Raw genomic sequence first — 20,075 nt, 5'->3', positions numbered from 1 at the left:
TTTTTTCACATCAGCAAATCCCTTATCAGACCACGCTTGTGGCTTGCCCATTAGCAAGAAACGCCGGCAGTATAGCTGGTGAATTTTTTATGCTACCAGTGAGCCATGGATACTTTTTGACCATTTACTGTAGCACTGACCTTGCCAACTTTTGGAACTGGTCTCCCTGCTGCTTTCACCCTAACCTTCTCGATGCAGTTCAACGAACGAAATGATGTTTCTATAAAACGTGGACAAAATGTCCTCGTTTCCCATTCAACTCCTTTATTAGCAATTATAAGCCATACTTAGCAATTGACATTGCTATCTAGAATGAGGCATCCACTCAACACAATGATTATTTGCTGTATAAATAAAGGTGGTATTAGTAATAGCAGTATTTCCTCATACCGGTATTAGTCAATTTAATTTGACATGTTTTTATTTTTCTCTGGAATGTCTGTGAATGTAGACCTCCCTTTCCTCAGTGGAGGAGCCCTCTGTGGCATGCACCCACGGTAAGAAATTAGAGCCAGATGTGCAGTAATTTGAAAATGTAATGTAGTAGATCTGCATGTAATAACATCTGATAAGAAAATACACACCTTCAGCTAACCAGCTAGTATATGCTATTTCAGTAAATCCCATGCCTGAAAACATCTCCACTAATTTGGTATTCTGGCAAGTAAATGCTTTCATTGATTGGATCTGTAATGCACGTAAGCGTGGAGAGAACAATTATGAGGCTCACTGTTATACACTTTTTTAACCACCATTAACACCATAATATGTTTTCCATGCTACGTAGATAACCTGGACATTCCTGAGTCCATCAGGTTTTCCAGAACGGCTGGAGCTCTTGCTGTTGTTGAAGCCAGCAGTGCCTTGGATCATGTAGTGAAAGGTTATGTTTTACTTCTGTAACTGAGCCCCTACATCCAAAGGCCTCAAGTCTCAATAAGCCTCAAGTCCTCACCCAGCTAGCAGATCTGTAGAAACGGTAATTGGCCCTCCTGATGATTCCCGCCCACTGCTTTGATGTGCCATAAAAAGGCTGTGAGGAATTTTGTTCTTCAGTCCCCTTGCTCATATATTATAAGCACACAACTAGTTATGGTCAAGTGTGTTTAAATTAGAAAATAGCAACCATAGAAAACTGCAACCAACTATCAGCACTGTTCAAATTCAACCACTTAATCTCTACATCTCTGTCCCTGTATTTAACAGATGTTAATAATGGAATATTCATTCTGAAACTTGTTGAGAAGAATCCTCTGGTAACATTGCTTATGTGAGCTCATTGTCAGGCAACACCAGACTGACAATCAATAAATGTGAACTGCAGTGCAGCAGCTGCTGTTGAGAGCAGAGGATAACAGTCTCTGCATTTATATTTAAAATATATAAAGGTGCAGAGAAACACAGATATATACTGTCTCCACATGTATGTTTGAGTTTTAAATCCTTAGTTTTATAACCATTGAAAATGAATTTATCAAAACATTGAATGTGAAACATATGCGCGTACATATATACATATACAATGCAAAATACTCTCGATAAAACAGATTTCATGTTAAAATTACAGCAAGCAAAATTGTCAATCTACGTATGCTTTACTGGGAAAGTTCCCTGAGGTTTTCACTGCTAGATTTATAGGTAAATGTTTGCTATACTCTGACCTTTGCAATTATATACCTGCATCTTAAGCGAAAAATGGCAGAGGTTTAGGTCTCTAGGCAGTCTGTGCCTGAAAACTGCTTCTGACTCTAGCATACATAGATACATCTAAATTTTAACATGAGAGTATGCACTATCGATGGCTTTAATCACTCAGAAAATGATCATACTTTTTTATGTTTACACTAATGCAAGTATAACTGTACTGTACATTGGCAGTGCAGCCGTGTAGTGATTGCATGTAGTCAAACAAATATGTTAGTGTTTAGAGAAAACACTTCTCATATTTTGCATTCTCCCTGCAAGAAAAAAAAAAAGAAACTGTAATGCTTCTTTCTCGCTGGGCTTAAATTGCTTTTCTGCTCCGACTGAAAGCGGCTTTGGATGAGAACGATGTTGCTAAGGAGGAGTGTGGGTACAGGGGGGGCGCTGCACCAAGGTTTTGGAACCGCTCCTACCCTCGCTGCCAAATTGTCTGGAGCCTCTGTGCATTATGGATCATGCAAATGGATAGAGCAACTTAATGAGTTTTAACTAAGGCTCTGAAGTCGTGCCGAGGTCCAAAACTGGCTGACTGCCCCCGTGGCACGTGGTTATGACAACCACCTCAATCCCATTCAGAAGAGGCTATAAGTGAGACTGTGAATGCAGACAAATTGGCCATTTTCCTCTCTATGGTGCATCATGTTTTGATTTAGTACTCTCTTTGCCCCCTTTTGTGTCTTTTATTTAATCATTAAATGTAATTATCTTTTTCTCTCTTCCCATCCTAATCTCTAAATGTCAGTATGCTCCTTCCTTGATTTGAAGAGAGAAAACAGGAAAAAAAACATCATCATCACACAACACAAAATATTTTTTTTTCAGGCAGTTTTATTACGTGAGGGATATACACATCACTTCAAGTTGAACTGTTTAAATAAAGTATACACTATGCTGTAAACTCATTACACAGTAGATTTGTTTCTTATTAATCGTAAGGACTTCAAACTTTACAGTTAGTGAAAAACAAAACCATATACACAGCCATGAGGTGAGAATTTGAGATGAGAATTCATAGTAGGAGCATTTACAGCATAATAAACAAAGATGGCAATTGCACATAGTGGGCTCTATCTTCCGTCCCAGCGCAATTGACTTTGTATACTAGCGCGTTTGTCTTTCCTATTTTGCAGTCAGCGCATATTGGAATTTTCCCTCCACAGGTACATGCCTGTAAATTAGGGAATTCGATTGCGCCCAGGGGGCGGTTCAGCGAAAAGACGGGGCGTGTTCCGGCGCAAACGTTCACTGTTGATATTTTGCAGTTTCAGAAAACAATTCCGCCACAGACCAGGAACTCCCTGGTCTAAAGTCTGTGGCGAAAATGCAGATGCTATTTTAAGGGCGCATGCATGACCACAGGCCTGCATGAATAAATGCGTTGCACACCAATCTACAGACACCCCCGTGCACAGATGGAAACATTCAAAGCCTTGATAATATTTGTCCATTTCCGGTTTTGTTCGTGGATTGGTGACCTAAATATTTAGTAGCCTATATATTACAACATCTACATGCAATATCTTTACAACAACGCCTAATTACGACCTATTAATCTGGGCAACTTTATAGGCTACAGCCCTATAAAGGCTAAAGTTACTTTTAGTTTTGTTCCAATTTACCGTTGTGTATGGCTTTAAACATCACGTGCGCTTTAACATCAGCCTAAGCATTATTCCAGCTGCGCTAAGGTTTTAAGCACCATAATTTTGCCTACCTTGTTGTAGCCCATCTGAAATAACTCCAAGCTTTGCTATGTTCCCTTCATCCTTTCGTTATTTTCAAAAAACGTTTTATATCCATGATGGCCTTGAAGTATTGAGTTAGTGAATTAGCTTAAATCAGCTTTTCATGTGCTGTTAACCAGCAACAGATAGTACAAGAAAGCAGCAAGTATGGTTACAATTTCTGTACAATTTCTGTAGTTGCTGCATCCATTCATTGTTATTCTCTCTCCTGCTCAAATAAATGTTGTGCGTGAATTAAGTTGATGATAACGTGTTTGCAAACTCTGCTTTACAGAAAATATTGTAAATAGTCTACTGTCACGCAGTTAATGGGATACTGTGCAGAGTTGAAAGTTAGGTCAACTTAAACGAAGCCCTTGCTTGGCCGCCTGTGCTGCGCAACACAATGTAGTTCCCATTTCTGTAAACCATACATAATTTCAAAGAAAAATATTACCACTCGAGGGAAATCAGTGTGGTGTCCATGTGAAAAAATAGGCATAAATCTAGCGTACACATTTTCACGAATCACTGATGTGTTGATGACATAAATTAGAAATGTTAGAGGACTTAAGGAGACGTGATGTTGAACTGCATGCCGATGCCATTTAACCCAAATGCCCCAGCGGCAGCACGGGAGAGAAGAGATTAACTGACAGAAGATATGCATTGTCTATAGAGAGGTAATGTTAGATTACATTGTACATTGCAAATATATCACCATGCATTCATAACCTCGTGATTCAGTGAGAATGATCCCAAAACATCGGAAAGTATGTCTTTGTGACAATTCTGTATTACATTTTGTCAAGATGAAAAATCAATAGCTAACTGTTCCCAACTGAACAGTGATTATAGCGCTGTGAACGCTCCTGGCTGCGCCTGGCAAATACGCCACCATAATAGCAATCAGCTATGGAACAAGCGTGCCTGTTGTTAAAGGGAATGTGAGATGACGCTCTGATTGGTTTATTGCACGTTACGCCCAAACCACACCCATGATTAATGTAGCTACTTCAGACAACCCCATTTTAGATTTGCATCGGGCGCAACAGTCAAATATCCTGCCAGTAAAATAGCATCAGCGCCCGAGATCCGCCCACAAAATGAATTGCGTTTTGCGCAAAGACACTTCCGTTTTAGACCATTAAAATAGAGCCCAGTGTGTGTGCATTTTGTCCTCACTTATGTGATGTTTTAACTGGCCGGAGAGCGTGATACCTACTGTAGATAACCAGTGAGTCTAATGATGCCTGTTACATGAGGAAACCCATTTACTTTCAAATGGCAAAAATATACAGTAAAGTAAAAAAAAAAATGTCTTGCCCTACTTTCATAGTTTAATGGATGCACAGTATGTCACTTTGCATTGGAGAGAAACATGCATTGGCGAGCACAGCACAAGCACATGTCACATGTTTCTGTTTTTATGGTGTTTATGGTTTATAGTTTAAACTTTATACTTATCAAAAAATATAATTGAATGGGTGTTTTTAAAAGAATGTATGTTGAGTTTGTTTCCTGTTTCTAATATTGTTGTTATTGCTGTAGCATTAGGATGCTACTCTATACTGTATATGATCATGATTATGCCTGCTTTTCTTTCTTTTACCTTCTTCTCTGATTGTAGCAAACTTCTTGATTGAAAGTGCTGAGTGCTGTGTCTGGTGAAAGGGGATTGGAAATTAAAGCTCAGCAGCAGTGCTTTGATTCGACTCGTCCTCTTCATAATTTATAATTTTTAATATCAAGCTTTTCATCATCGTGATTAAATGAGAAATTCTGCTCGCACTTCAAAACATTCTATTGTATGAGAAAAGGACATGTGTTACAAAATAAATACTTGCAAGATGCAAAATTGGAAAAACAGTAATGATTCCTACATTCACTAGGACTATATCTAAGGAAAATAAATGCAAAGATGCAGACCTTAATACAGAACTGCAATATGCAAAGACCCGTGGAAAGTGGCATCCTCTACTCAACCTCATCCATATACACAGCGTATTAAGAGGTCTTTTTACCCTTGTGATATGAAGCAGTGCATTTCACGTCCAACTGTTTGTTTCACACATCCTAAATTCTATATGAGTTGCCTATGAGTTACCTAAATTCTATATGAGTTACATATAGCGCTTCCGCAGGCGTTGACTCTGTCCCCACACAAACTCACACAGACGCATGCTGTACATACACACAAACTCACACAGACGCAGGCTGTACATTCACACTACTTACAGCAGTTTCAAGTATGCGGAGGAGATGCCACTGATTGCAGCCATCACAGTGTGTTAGGATCAGAGTTATGGCTCATTGGGAGCAGGTCAGTGTCACTAACCATGAATTATGAGTTTCTATCGCAGTGTGACCTTGTAAGCTAAAGTATCCTGTTTCACACTTCACTTGTGATGGGGAGTGCATCTTACATACAGAAAAAACCCTCTATTGACACCCTCTGTTCTCTCTCTCTCTCCCAGGGCAGTTCCTCATGGTAAACGGCTCTATGCTGGGAGGCCCCTGGGTGCAGACTCCATGGTTTAATGGCGGCCACGGCTCCTGCGATGTCGACATGACCGTCTTCCTGCACCCACGGCAGAAGGGCCGATACACATTCTGGCTCACTGAGAGGGACAAAGCCCCTGTGGTCCTTTTCACCACAGACCCCGCACGCATCACAGGGTAAGTACACAATATCTACATCTACACTCGTCACAATGTCACAGCTCCAAGACATCATGAAAGTGGAATGACCTACGACTTGAAAAAATATATAGGGCCTTAAAAAAATAACAAAAAACATTTTTTATTCATGTCTGCCAAGCTAAAGATCACAGGGTCTAATGAAAAAGTGTGAAAGTGATAGTGTGTGTACATGCATGTTGTTTGCCTGCATGTATGTGTGACAGCTGAGTCATGGAGACAGACAGCCAATGGGGAATGAGGCATTATGGCGAGTCATTTTGTTACTGTTTTTGTGGCCATTATCTCTAATCAGCCAAGCCATCCAGATATGCTCAACTCCTACGCTTGTTCCCAAGGCCACTTCAGTCCACTAAGACTTCGCTTCAGGTCAGACAGAGACAAAAATAAAATATGTTTAAATTCACTTCATGAAAGCAGCTCTTCCAATTAGAGTCTTTGTGCTGTGAAAATGGCAGATGTCTGAAATGTGTTGCTTTCGGGAATGCCATGTTAGTGACAAAATTGTTGGACAAGTCAAACTAATATGTTATACGGAGATAACATGGACCGTCGGCTGATATCAGGCTGATAGAAAAGTTCTAACATTAAAAATTCAGATAGGTGAAAAGTAGATGTTGTTATGGTAACTGACATGTGGTAGATTGTTTTCCATATTTCTTGTGTCTCAATAATTAATCTTAAGCGAAAAATACTACAGTAATAGGTGTATATTATCTGTGCCTGTGACAGAGCACCAGCTTTGGAATTTATATATGTGTGTGTGTGTGTGTGTGTGTGTGTGTGTGTGTGTGCACATATGTGCTTTTTTATCACATAGGGGATATGAACTCTCATTTGTAGTCATCACAAGTCCTCCACCCACACAGCATCACACCTCTGCACTACAGCGTGCTATACCACTCCAGCAGAAGCAGAATACAATTAATTTAATAAAAAGTGAATCATTTTCTTTGAGTCTGTACCACCTGGAAATTCTTTGTGCGTACTGTATACAGACCACTGATTAAGAACAGGGTCTTGACTAATTAACCTGTAGTGTAGGGGGTGACAATGTATTTTTCTACAACTAACAGAAAAACACCAGAGAGAAAGCTTTTATGTGTATTTTTAGATAAAGAGAGACCACTGTTGTATGACCACGTTCTCTTAGAAAAGAGGGTAATTAGTATGTTTTTGTCCAGAGCAGCACCACAGAAGCAGTTTGGTGCTGGCTGGTTTTAGAAAATAAAATCATGGCTTTCATAGCATTCACAGCACTTGATTATGTATTTTGCTCAAAGTCTATGGAAAGGGGCTATTTTGTCTTGTTAACTTAGGTTTAAGACTTTCTATTCCCATGTTTGAAGATGACTCATTTCATAAAATGTCACAAGGAAATATTAAATATATATGCAAATAACCAACACTAAAATCCCCCAAAGGCTGTTCTCGCCTGAGGGATTATGTCCTCCTGAAAATTCGGCACACCTCGAGTGTGGTGACAGGTCCTCCCGCATGTGTCCCCTAGAATGCTGTGGCAAAAGATTAACTCTCTTATTCATTACCAGACCAAAAAGCCAACTCCAACACAACTAAATCTGCAAAGCATGACACAAAAATAAAATCATGGGTTGGTGGAGGTCATAGTGTCTAAGGGGTCCAAAAATGTGGAAAATCAGCATTTGCTGTGTCTTTATGCTTGGACTGAGCCTTGTTTTCCACATTTAGAGAACAGTTGAGCAAATACTACCGTAACCAATGGACAGTCACGTAAGGGATAATGTATAGAACGCCGGTCATTATGGGGAAAATAAGTCCCGACAGGGCGAACCGGACCCCGACGCGCCAGTGGAGGGGTCTTGTTTCGCCCTGAAGGGACTTATTTTCCCATAATGACCGGCGTTCTATACATTATCCCGCTTATTATACGGCTACTTGCCAAAACGAAAAAATAAACTCCATGATATGTCTCTTTACACTTATTTGTTACTGTTTCGTCGTGGCTTTTGCTGAGAAACAAATAGTTCGCAACACACGCTGAACTTGAATCAAACATTCTTTAGAACACAGCTGATCAACTGTCTGCTTTCACTTTTGAATGAAGTTCCAAGCACAAACTCCGTTGCCATTGACAGCGGTCATTCTTGTTTTCAGAGGTCCTTTCCCAAGAAATAATGACCGCTAGAACTTTGGGAAATCCCATTCAAGTCAATGGAGCGTTCTACTTGCATTGTGAAGAGCCGTATAATAATAGTCATTAGTGCATAATGCTCAATGTAGTTGTTTTTGTGTTTTTGTGTACATAAACACAAGGTTGTTATGATGAATGGCTGGCTGCCATATATAATCAGAGAGAAAAACAACTTATTGTGTTATAGCTGGTTTCAATGGAGACCTGAACTAGGGCTTAATATAAGGATAATTGGCCATCCACAAAACACAAAACAAAACAAAAATATAAGTCAAGCAGTAATATAAGTAAGCACTAAAATCCACTAAAATCAAAATTCTGACGGCACCGGCCCCCTCCCCCCTCCCAACACCACCGCCACAAAAATCCTGTAGTTTTCCCATAGACATAGCCTAACAGTTTTCCTCGAACTTGATCGCTTGTAGGGTCATGCCATTAGACAAGGGGCCACTCATTTATCCCCCTACATTTCTGTAAATAGACTTGACCTGCAATCGGTTCATTGGATAAACCAGAAACTCATTCCCCATTCCCAGGAGGCTTTGCTCCATTCTAGCCTTTAGGCCTGCGTTAATTTAAAAACAAACAAACAAATTTTGTCTTTTTTTTTAATTTGTGACCATGAAAGTTCTGTAACGCCTGAATAAGACAAAAATTAAGGCTAGCCTTCACAAAAATCAGCATGGAAGAGATGAGTGTGCGAGTGGTATATTGGTTGGACTCCTTTGAACATTGAAGTGTAGATCTCATAGATTTTCGTGGAAATGTTTATATGTATATGGCAAGAGCGATACAGGGCTGCGGTAAAAGCTCTGAGGGCCGGCCCGCACCTCGACCGGCCCACCGGGAAAACTCCCGATCGTCCCGATTGCCACTCCGCTCCTGCTGGTGAATAGAATGTATGCTTCTGCGTCGACACAATGCAGTTGCCTTTACGTCGGCGTAAACCTTTCAAAGTTTTGTGTCTCCTTCTGTGTCTGCGTCGCTCACCACTGCAACGGTTGTTAGAAAGTCAAACTCCTACTGCTGCTCGTTGGCGATACGAAGTGTTCATTTCAAAACTTTACTGACAGATTACAATCGGATAACCCCGTCATTGTAACGAGTTTATTTGCAAAGCTTATGTTAGCGAACTAGTATGATGCTACTACCCACAGGTTGCTTGAAGCAGCCGGCTCAACACACAGGGCGAGTTGACCAATCACAGTTGTGTATAAAGTTAAAGCAAAAACATAGCCTACATTTTCAAAATAGTTTTCTTTGTGCATGTTGATTAACTAATGACAGCCTACTATTGTCTGCTCCACATTTTCATAGTCTAATTCTGCATAGAGTTAATTTAATGATGGTAATGATGATTTAATGATGAAATATTGATGATGAAATGGTGGCACAGGCCTAGTTGTAGGCCTACTGACTCCTTCACATTTTCATGGCCTAGCCTAATTATATAGATATTGTACTACTTTTTTATATCAGTCTTTGAAAACGGGGGAAAAAAAACATGCCAATGTCAAAAAATTATTTTCGAGAATGAGGATTAAATACTGGACATACAGTATATTAAATATTGCCATTTTTCCTTCGTCTCCCTAACATTTTCATCTGTTCTTACGGGTAGTAACCAAAACCATATGATTTACTTAATCTTATACAAGAACAGAATAGAATTTAACAGAATGGAGTTCAGACTTGAGTTCGGTATTTTGGGTCTGGCCATCCTCAACAACCCAGTTTGTCATGTGGCCCCTTGATTATTGGGCGCTACGAATGTCTATCAAATGCGTCTGTACGTAGCTCATAACGGCTTCGGTGTGTCATCATCGTCTTGCTGTCCCCCCTCCGTTCTGTGATTGGTTCCTTTGTTGAGGTGAAAACGAAGTCCATGGAATCCAGGCTGCCTAGCAGCGTGAATAAAATTGTGCGCGTAACGAGGGAAAACCCAGGCTTTTGACTCTTATTAGCAAAATAAAATGTAAAAATGGTCCTTTCAGTCTTCCAGTTGGCATGACCACTGACGTCTATGTATCGGGCACTGAATGCATTCCGTGCAACAAAAGAACTTTCTTGCACAAAGTGCATTCAGTGCCTGATTCATAGACATAGTTGTCATGTTTGTAACGGAATTAGCGTTCTTCTAATGTAATTTGTGTTGCCCACAATTGAACAGGCACTGTTTGGGGGCTTTTTTATGCCTTTCATGTGACAGGACAGTGGAGAGAGTGACAGGAAGTGAGAGGGAGAGAGATGGGGTGGAATCAGGAAATGACTCAAACCCGGGTCCCTGTGGGCATGTGAGCCCAAATATGGTATGGGCGCCGGAACTGACTGCGCCACAGCGCCCCCCTCTTAACAGGCACTGTTGAATAGATCCATGGAACCGCCGATGACACAATCAAATAGAGAGACATGGCAGAGAGGCGTGGCAGTAATTCTACTAGTAATTCACTCATAAAAAAAAACAGATTAATTATTAACTGATTAAAAACTGATTAATTATTTCTCACACACTCCCATGACTATCTGGTCTTGGGTCCTTTGCGGCTATTTCAATCTATCAAGCGGGAATAAGCTATTATTATATCATAGTGCGTGACAGCTTGTTTCATTCAGGAGACCCTACTGGAAACCCGGTGGAGAGAGGTCTGCTCTTGTGTTTGAAAATGAAATGGAAGGAGAGCCTGGCTGCCCTGTAACTTTGAAATGCCTCATTCGTCAGTGTGCCATCAACACATTTGTGCTAAAGTGTGTTTAGCGTTCACCTCAGCTGCCATTTCGCTTGGTATCAAGCGTGACCGTCAGTGAAATGAAACCAGTATTGGATGGTGGCACCTGCAAATACAGCCAATAGCATAAGAGAGATGTCATCATCATCATCAGCAGCAGAGAGATGTCATCGTTTTTATTTTTTAAATGAGATCTCGAGGGACACAGACTCAAGATTCTGAGACAAGTGTCATCCTGTAAACTGGTACAGAATAACAGAAATGGTTTCAACTACTTACTTAATTAATATCATATTCATAACAATGTCTAATGAAAATGACAAATGGGGATACCTTGTTAGTGGAAATAATATTAACAAAATAGACAGCTTTGACTAACACTTCCTCCACAGTATGCTATTGTATCAACCCTCTGCACAACTGCAAAACTAACAAAGCCAAACTTTGCATGGTAGCTGTTTTGACAGAGCCTGGTGGCTAAATAGAATTGAAGTTAAAGTGTTATTTGCACTGAGTGTGTGTGGTATGGTGTATGTTTGTTTTAAATTTGAGCTGAGCCGTTTGAAGTGTAAATGCTGAATGACATTCCACCATATTCCCTGTCTCATAACCCACCCACTTCCTCCTCGGCCGTACCCAGACATCCAGGGCTAGTCTACCCCCAAAGCCTTCATCTCTGTCCTCATTTTTCATATGTTAATCTTGCTCCCTGCAGCATTGCAGCCAACACTGTGAAAGGTGTAACACCATCAAATGACTGTCTCATTGACATGCTTCACATCCATGTGTTCTGAGAGAATGAGAGAGGTGAGAGGAACGCTAAGGGGCAGCCAAATAGAATACAATGAGGAATTCTTTATCAATAAGAAAAACTCTGGACGTGTTGGGGAATCTGTATATGATGCAATTGTGTGACATGTTTGGCAATGCCTCCTTATTTAAGAGTGTGTCCATGAGAGGACCAGGCGGGGTGACACATGCTACGTCACCGATTTTGATGAAACTTGGACAGTTTGAAGGGTCCACCTAAAAACTCAAAAAGCCAAAATAGTACACAATTTGAAACAACCCATGGGGAGTTAGGCCCCCGTCCTTGTTTTAGGCCAAAAAACGGCCCAAAATTGCATAAAATTTTGACATCCCTCCTGCCGTCAGATTTAAACACAGCAAAGTAACAATCCATGCCATCAAAGGTCCATCCAAGGTTAGTTTAAAACTGGAGTTACAAGGCGTAAGGTGTAACTGGTGTCAGTCCAGGACTGCACGTATTCACTATGTCACATGCCTTTTGGCGAATACCCAAAAAATAGCAATATTCAGACCTGAATATCTCCGATGAGCAACCTCCTTTTTTCAAAATTCTTTCTGCACATGAAAGGTCCATCTGTGGACTTCATAAATCAACAGAAAAATGCTCGGCCTTTTTATTATTTTTGTCGTTGTAACCGCCTAAATAGTGTGATCCAGCCAGTGATTTCAAATACATATCTATTTCAATGATTTGTTGAAACATAATGTTTAGGTAATTTATGGTGGACAAATGGAGATATATTATCATCAATCATGTCTACTGATCAAATCCAAGCTAGATTTAATGTCCTAAGTGCAATATCTTCCTTAAGGTAGCTCAAAATGACATCATTGGGTGACATACACCAGTATACTCGTACTCTAGGTCCAATATTTGCAAATGTGATATCTCCAACATATCTCAGGGCTAGAAACAGTCACTTGGATTCAAATAATAACTTGTAACATTTTGGTAGCCAAAGGTCAAAGGTCAAGGTCAATGTATATCCCTTTGTGGTGGATAAATCTCAAAAAATCCCTGACATAATTTCATATGTGATACAAATATTCACTTTGAATCACAGATAAAAAATATTTGAATCTGGTGGTCAAAGGTCGAGGTCAAGGACCTTGCATTCTTTAGAAAATTGTATATCATAAATGCCTCTAGGGATGTTTTTTCAAATTTGGTACAAATATTCACTTGCACTTTTGTCTTCGTCATTCATCGGTGACCTCCAGAAGGCTCAACGGTGGTATCTGGCATCTCAGTCCCAGCTCCCTCCACACTCATGATAGGTTGTCTACCAACCAATACCATTTTTTGGTCATTTGTCTTCTTTGCTATGGCCGTTTATGATCCGATCAGCAACACAGCCAAGCAAACTGCAGTCCCTTGATGTGGGCACCCACAAATACCAACAAATTCTTCAGTTAATCATCTTTTTTGCTGTGACCATTTATGATCCCATCAGCAACTATACAACAAACAAAACACCAACCCTTAATGAGGGCACCAAGAAGTACTACCAAAGTCTTTGGTCATTCCTCTTCTTTGCTCCCACAGTTTCTGATCCAATCAGCAACATAACCAGACCAACTGTAAGCCCTTGATGTGGGCACCCACAAATACCTACAAATTCTTCAGTCAATCCTTTTCATTGCTTTGGTGATTTATTATCTGATCATTAACATACCCAGTCAAACCGCAAGCCTTTGATGCAGACACCAACAAATACCAACAAATATTTAGATACCAACTACCAACCATTGTCACAAATTCTTGTCATTCCTGTTTGTTGCTATGGCCATTTATGATCCGATCAGCAACATACCAACATACCAAGCAATATCATAAATTCTCCAGTCATTCCTCTTCATTACTGTGGACACTTATGATCTGATCAACAACATACACAGCCGACACGCAAGCCCTTGATGTACAGTAGGCACCAACAACTACCACTCCAGAAACACAGCAGCAGCGTCTCAGAGTCAATTCAGGTTACAACATGACCCTAAATAGCATGTGAGTGCCATAGCTACGACGGAGTATTAGGGCCACACATGAAGGGAATTTTTTTTTTGCCATGACGAGATTAAACTCGACATGTCGATTTTAAAGTCGCCATGTCGACATTAAACTCGACTTTTCGAGAAAAAAATTGAAATGTAAGATTGACTTTAATTCTCGTCGTATCGACTTTAATGTCGCCATGTCGACATAAAACTCAACATTTCGAGAATAAAGTTGAAATATCATGTCGACTTTAATCTCGACGTGTCGACATTAAACTCAACATTTTGAGTATAAAGTTAGTTTGGAGAGAGAACGACCGCTCGAGACGATTGAAAGGGAGGACGAATGAAACATGCAACTAGTGCAACAATGATTCAGTGTTTGAGTGCAACAATGATTAGACATAGGACTATATCATGTGGACAAAACATAGAACATATTAACCTACTTTGCTGTTAGGTCCTATCACGGAGTTACAAGCGATAAATGCGATGGTCAAAAGTAGCCTAAACGTCATTAGCGGTTTATTTATTTATTGTAGGCCCATTATTAAAGTGTTGTTTTTCATCTAAAGGTTCAACTGCATATAGGCGCTCTCCCCAATCCTAGACGTTCACGTTGCTTGTTTGTAATGGATGCAAAACAGCCTATTGCTGAATGTCTATGGAGGGACGAATGAAGCTGTCCTCCCGACCACCCCATGTAGGCTAGTAGCCTACATGCACACATATGCACACATAGCCTAGTGCATAAATAAAGTGCATATATATTTTTCTAGCTATTTAGCCTAAACGGCATAGTGCATGGTATTTCCATAACCGCGAGACAGCACTTCACGACGACGGCAATGAGTAGTTAACAGACAAGACGCAATCTATCTGAATATCTGCAATCTAGCAATCTATCTGAAATAACACCTATTTAAAGCCCATTTTTCATGTAACATAGGCTATTGTTTATTAGTGTAGGCTACATCAGTGTTTCCCAAAGTCTGGGTCGTGACCCACGGGTGGGTCGCAGGAGATTTTATTTGGGTCGCCAGCACAATTTATGTTGTGTTATAGGCCTAACTGATACCATTTGTCATTTGATACCAGGAAAGCTAACAGTTTTTTATTAGAATGTAGATTGTTAACTACCACAGTCACGGTTTTGTCATAAAAGCTCATGAAACTGGCGAACGAACGCATCGCAGAGGGGGTGCCAGCATGAATATCTACCTCTCAAAATGAAACCGTTCTGAGGGGCGCCTGCCATGTACCTCGCAGTTGCAAACATGAATCCGCCGATTTGCACGAACATTAATAGATACCAGCTCCTCAACTTTAGCGATTAAAATCTGGTGACCGTGCTGTCAACTAAAGCAGACATCCATAGACCGGACATAAGGCCATTCAATTTGCATACAGATTCGATTGCAGATGCAATCTTTAAAGTTAATAGCAACCTCCTCACATTCTTATTTCTATACAATATAATATAATACAACAATACAATATAACGACTTGAGTTATTTGCTGTTTACATTGGAATTGACGTCCACAGTGTTATGGACCCATTGGTCTGCAACGCAACGTAGCCTACAAAATTTTTTTTTTGAAAGACAGGAACAGCTTACTATGCTGACGAATGACGACTGCGCAACATGCGAGAATTTCCCCTACTCTCGGATGCGCATTAAAACGTATCTTTTCAGTAGTCATTTCCAACTTTTCACGCTGATGGTGCTCAAAATGCAACACAACCGTGTTCAAAGCAGGGATCCTATAGTTGGGGGAGGCATAGAAAAGTTGGAGAACCTGTGGCCTAAAACAATATTGGGGGTTGCAGGGTAGATTTGAAGTGAAATGGGTCGCGATGGTATGTCTTTTTTAAAAAGTGGGTCGCCAGAAAAAAAGTTTGGGAAACACTGGGCTACATAGCTTAAACTGTGTAGGCTATGTTTAAACAGTAGGGCCTATTGCGAGTTTAATGTCAGCATGTCGAATTTAAAGTCGACACGTCGAGATTAAAGTAGATATGATATTTCAACTTTATTCTCGAAATGTCGAGTTTAATGTCGACATGGCGACTTTAAAGTCGACACGTCGAGATTAAAGTCGACATTACATTTCAACTTTATTCTCGAAATATCGAGTTTAATGTCGACTTTAAAGTCAACATGTCGAGTTTAATCTCGCCATGGCAAAAATATTTTTTTTCTTCATGTGTGGCCCCAATACTCCGTCTTACATAGCCATTGGCTTGCGTTTTCAGCAGCCTCCAATATTTGTTACAGCTCCTTTCAGTGACCGTCCTCAAAAAAAGTCTAACAGAAGTTTTGTGGCTGATTATATTTGTGAACTATTTCACTATTCACTAAAAAATATTTTTACAACTTGAACATGATATCCTGGAAACACAGAGTATTGTTATTATTGTTATTATCACATGATAATAACATTGTTATTTTTCATGTGATAAATGGTTTTAACATTGGATAATGTTAATCTAGCTTGGCATTACTCCATTAGCACTGTTCCATTAGCCCAACACAGCAGACAGCGGTCGTATGCAGGAATTAAAGTGGGAGGAACGCAGTTCCGCCACCTCGGATAATTTAATAATAAATATATTTTTCATACCAACGATACAGCGTGATTATATTGTTAAAATAATTGGGGAGTTAATTTTCGTGTGTACAGAGGTGACCGAAAAGCTATAAATTCTTGTCCAAAAAGTATTGCTACACCACGATACTCAATATGTTGTCCAACGGTGAGTCATTTTTCCCCGTTGCACCGACACTGGATTTTAGGGTTCCCCCACCTGCCAAATCCCACTTTAACCACTGGTCATGTGGCATGCAATGGAAACAGATTCACAAGTAATGTACATTATCATGTTTTCAATGTTTCAGACAGATTTCCTTGTGGGACCCTAACATGAAGCTAGGTGGTTATACCATATCAGAGTCTCTGCTTTAAAACAACTTGTAATAATAAGCAGGGTCTACAGACATGTTCTTACGATCAGGCACGGCGCTACGGGTGGGCCTGGATGGGCCTAGGCCCACCCACTTTTCAACAGGCCCACCCAAAACTTTTCTTAAAAAAAAAAAAACTTTTAATATAGTCGTTGTTTAGGTACCTTAAACGTGCACAAACGGTCTCGTTGTATCGCTGCAACCAGGAGATGAAGGATAGCTGAGATCCATAACACCTAGCACATCTCTATGGCTTAATAATGGCTTCTGAAATGTTTTTTTTTGCAATGCAGCTTGTTGATATTGTGATCGTTGATCCGATTTGCATTAAAGGGCCTAATGGGTGTGATTGATCTTTATGAGCTCTCTTGGAGCATGTTTTACATGACAGATGACGTTGTCAATGAACAAGTTCTGTGCCCGAGGGGTAGGCCTAGTAGCCAGCTGATTTTGCCAGGGCTTCAGCCCCGAATGTATTTTGTACAGTTGACTAACAAATATAAAACCATTATTCCGATCGCGCATTGAAACTTTGAGGTGAGATGGACGTATTTAACATACAAGCGGACACGGGTGAACTCACTCTTCTTCATGCAGCAGATTTAACATGAACGTTACCTTCCATAACACATAATTTGGAACGTAGGCTACGTGCGGCGCGCGGGGTTGGGCATGTCATTGTTTGCATTTAATATTTGGTATAGGCCTACGTTACAAGGAAATCATGAAGTCATCAATAACAAGGTGGTGGTGGAGTTATCCTGTTCTCGTCATTTAGACTAGCCTACAAGTTCAGGTTTGTTATCAGCCTCTAGCCTACAGTCTCGAGCTGGCCAAACAGTGGTGGCCTGCTTTGCCTAGTTCGAATTAGTGAGTCTTCAATGTTCCCTTTTCCCTAAGCTAAGCATAACAAACCATATAATGCATATTGCTATTTAAAAGCCACTCTGCTCAGGGCCGTTTCAAGGAATTTGGGGGCCCCAAGCAAAATGGACATGGAGGCCCCCCCCCCCCCCCACCGCACGCAAAGCCTACAGGAACCACCGCATAGCCATACAGTTTATATAAATACAAAATTTTGACAGTGCAAATACTGCAGTTGCATATATATTCTGTGCATTAGTTTTGAACATTTTGAACATTTGCAAAAACACCACCGTACCATAAAATCCAATATAAATGTAAAAAAGTGCACAATAACTAAATCCAACATACTTAAACACACACACACTCACATTATTCAGTTCTCACAAAGTGAGAAAATAAAACACTGCCATCTTATGCAGAAAAAGGATGCATTGTTCAAACTATAAAGAGTGCAGGTTGTATAGCAATTTAAAAATCCAACATGTACACACACAGTCACACACACACATAAGATTAACCTTTCAGGCCATCTTCATCAGTGGAGGTATCCTTAGGAAGAGCCTGAGGGCTGAGAAATTTAAGCAAAGCACCTTGAGGGAGAAAGAAAAGATATGTTAGCATTTCCATATTTTGATATTTAGAAGGGATGCAGCTGCTTTCACAACTACCAATGCTTACTGTAAAAACATCCCAAGCTAATGTTATACATTGACCTAGGCCTACTTGTAGCTTAACATAGCATTTAAGCATTCTGCTGTTTGAGAATTAGACAGACGCACCTGGTGCTTTAAAGACAGTAAACAGCTGGCGTGCATGAATACTACTAGACATGAAAGTTCCAGTCTGCTTTGATGCACGGAATTTATCGTGTGGTTTTCCTAACCCCCATTTGGTAAATAGATTATCACGGTCGAATAGTTAGTATAGCAGAGAAGCTATGCCACTTTCATCAAAACCTATTACAAAGCTATAGCAATGTTATGTCATTAAATACGATAAACAGTGATTCTGGAACAGATCTGCGTCTTCCTTATCTCGTTAATAAACATATTACAGTATGTAACCATATTCCGCCCGTTCGGGGAAAAAAAGTTGCTAGTTCTAACGTTAGTTTGTTACAAGCAGCATGGGCCGTCAGGCAGGTAGTTAACATAAACATTTTTTGCTAGGCTAGCCTTCCTGCTGCGACATTACACCAGTTGTACAAGACAAGTAGAGCTATTTTATCCAGTGTAATGTATCACTTACCACTATCTTGTTTTTTCTTGTCATCCTCTTCCTTTCTCTTCTGGCTTCCGGACGCATAACTTGGCTTCATTATGACTGCCGAGGTTTTATATTTTCGCGGCAGCAGCAGGCTGGCTGGCTGCTGTCAGCGACTACTGAGAGGGGCCCCCTTGAGGGGGATCCCGGTATTGCCGGTAACAGTGTCGTTGCACTTTACTGCATTGACTATCAAATAAAAGGGGCGCTCACAGTTTGTCGTTGCATTTTATTCTTAACCAGTCGTTGTCTTGGGGCCCCTGGCCAGCTCGGGGCCCCAAGCAATTGCTTGGTTTGCTTGCCTTCTAGCGACGGGCCTGACTCTGCTAGGTGGCTATATAGTTCGTTTCTAGCAAACAGAAAATGTCAAGATAGCTAAATGTCATTACATCCTCTAATTGTCAAAATGTTATTGTCCATAATATTTAATAAATGTGGTGCAAATGAGGCTTGAGTCAGTGGATTCATTTATGAAAAGTGAGCAGCAAGTCAGGCAAAATGGGAATTATGAAAACCGTTTAGACTCTATGGGCTAAGCCCCGAATGTTTTCAACTGCCCTGCATATTGATTGAAACTATCGGGCAGTGTGATTGATCTGTATTGTTGAAAACCTAAAACAAATGAAATATTCGACTTCATGTTATACAAGCAGAACTAAACTATGTTTGGGGGAAATATTAGATTCCCACTTTTACAGCCTATAGGCCTTAGGTCTATTCGAGAGATGCGCTAAAGCACAGCCAGCAGGTATGGTGCGTAATGGAGATTCCAAAGCGCTCTTATTTGGTCAGAACCAAGGACAGTGATCGAGGATAGGTACGTCCGTCCTTTTTACAATGCAACAAACTATTTAAAGAGCATCAAGCTATTCAAATCTCTATTATGTAAGCACAAATAATATAACAGTATATTAGTCAGTCATTTTTATTAGGTTAAACAGTGATTTGATAAAGTTTTTTTTAAGGCCCACCCACAATTGGTCTGGCCCATCCAAAACTGGAATCCTGGCGCCGTGCCTGCTTATGATGGATGGACATTGAGGTACAGTAGGCTACAAAACAAGTAAAGCCCAGGAGAGTACTGACTGACTTGCTATATACGAACACCCAATACCCATCCATAGTAATCATCATGTCCTTGTCC

The sequence above is a fragment of the Alosa pseudoharengus genome, unplaced genomic scaffold (assembly GCF_046254945.1).
Source record: "Alosa pseudoharengus isolate Yale_2024_CS ecotype anadromous, Long Island Sound unplaced genomic scaffold, YU_APseudo_1.1 YU_APseudo_1.1_scf_22, whole genome shotgun sequence".
NCBI classification, from domain to species: domain Eukaryota; kingdom Metazoa; phylum Chordata; class Actinopteri; order Clupeiformes; family Clupeidae; genus Alosa; species Alosa pseudoharengus.
This window is presented reverse-complemented; position numbering follows the sequence as displayed.